This window comes from Lathyrus oleraceus, chromosome 2 (genome assembly GCF_024323335.1).
Source record: "Lathyrus oleraceus cultivar Zhongwan6 chromosome 2, CAAS_Psat_ZW6_1.0, whole genome shotgun sequence".
Taxonomy (NCBI): Eukaryota; Viridiplantae; Streptophyta; class Magnoliopsida; order Fabales; family Fabaceae; genus Lathyrus; species Lathyrus oleraceus.
In genome coordinates this window covers 245,715,797-245,716,594 of record NC_066580.1, presented here as the reverse complement: position 1 = coordinate 245,716,594, position 798 = coordinate 245,715,797, and the positions used below count along the sequence as shown (strand labels likewise).

The 798-nt window shown below is 38.7% G+C and overlaps 1 non-coding gene across 1 annotated transcript; it reads left to right on the top strand.

Moving 5' to 3' along the window:
- The first annotated feature begins 316 nt into the window (after positions 1-316).
- Positions 317-423, top strand: LOC127124276 (small nucleolar RNA R71). Its single transcript, XR_007803890.1, has one exon. It is a non-coding gene; the product is annotated as a small nucleolar RNA R71 (small nucleolar RNA).
- Positions 424-798: the final 375 nt, after the last annotated feature.

Here is a 798-nt window from a genome sequence, read left to right as displayed (position 1 = left end):
AGTGGCGACTCTTACTTTGTGATTTAAGTTAATCAATAGCTTAATCTCAAAACATTTACCTTTACTCTAGGGCGTCCATCTTGGAATTCATATGGTCTAGGCTGTTAACTTCGTATATACCTCTTTTCGTTTCTTTCTTCTCTACTTGTGCTATTCTGTATCCCATTGTTAATGGTTTTGAGCCATGTCTTATATGATTATGCATGCCTCGGGGTATGGTTTGTTCATTAATGCACCGCCGGCGGCAACGTCGATAGTCATCTTTGTGTTGTAGAGAAGTCTGTTGTAGAAGGTATGCATGATCACCCGTTGTTCTAATCCATGGTGTGGACAAGCTCTTAATAGTTTTTTATATCTCTCCCAAACATCGAAAAGAGATTCACCATCCTGTTGTGTGAATCTAGTAATTTGGTTTCGCAGAACAACGGTCTTGCTTGGTGGAAAGTATCTAGCAAGGAATGATTTCTTCAGCTTATTCCAAGTAGTTATTGAATTGGATATGAGGGAATCTAACCATGATCATGCTCTGTCTCTGAGGGAAAAAGGGAATAAACATAAACATATCACCTCAAGAGCAACGATATTGGATTTTAGTGTGTCAGCTACTTGAATGAACACTTTTAGGTGTTGGTTTGGGTTCTCTATTGGGAGACCATCAAACTTGTTTTGTTGTACTATTTGCAACAAAGTGGGTTTTAATTCAAAGTTGTTAGCTGTAATTGCAGGGTTAACAGTACTTGAATGAGGTTCTTCTTTAGAGGGTAACGCAAAATCCTTGAGTGGCCTACGGTTTTGATC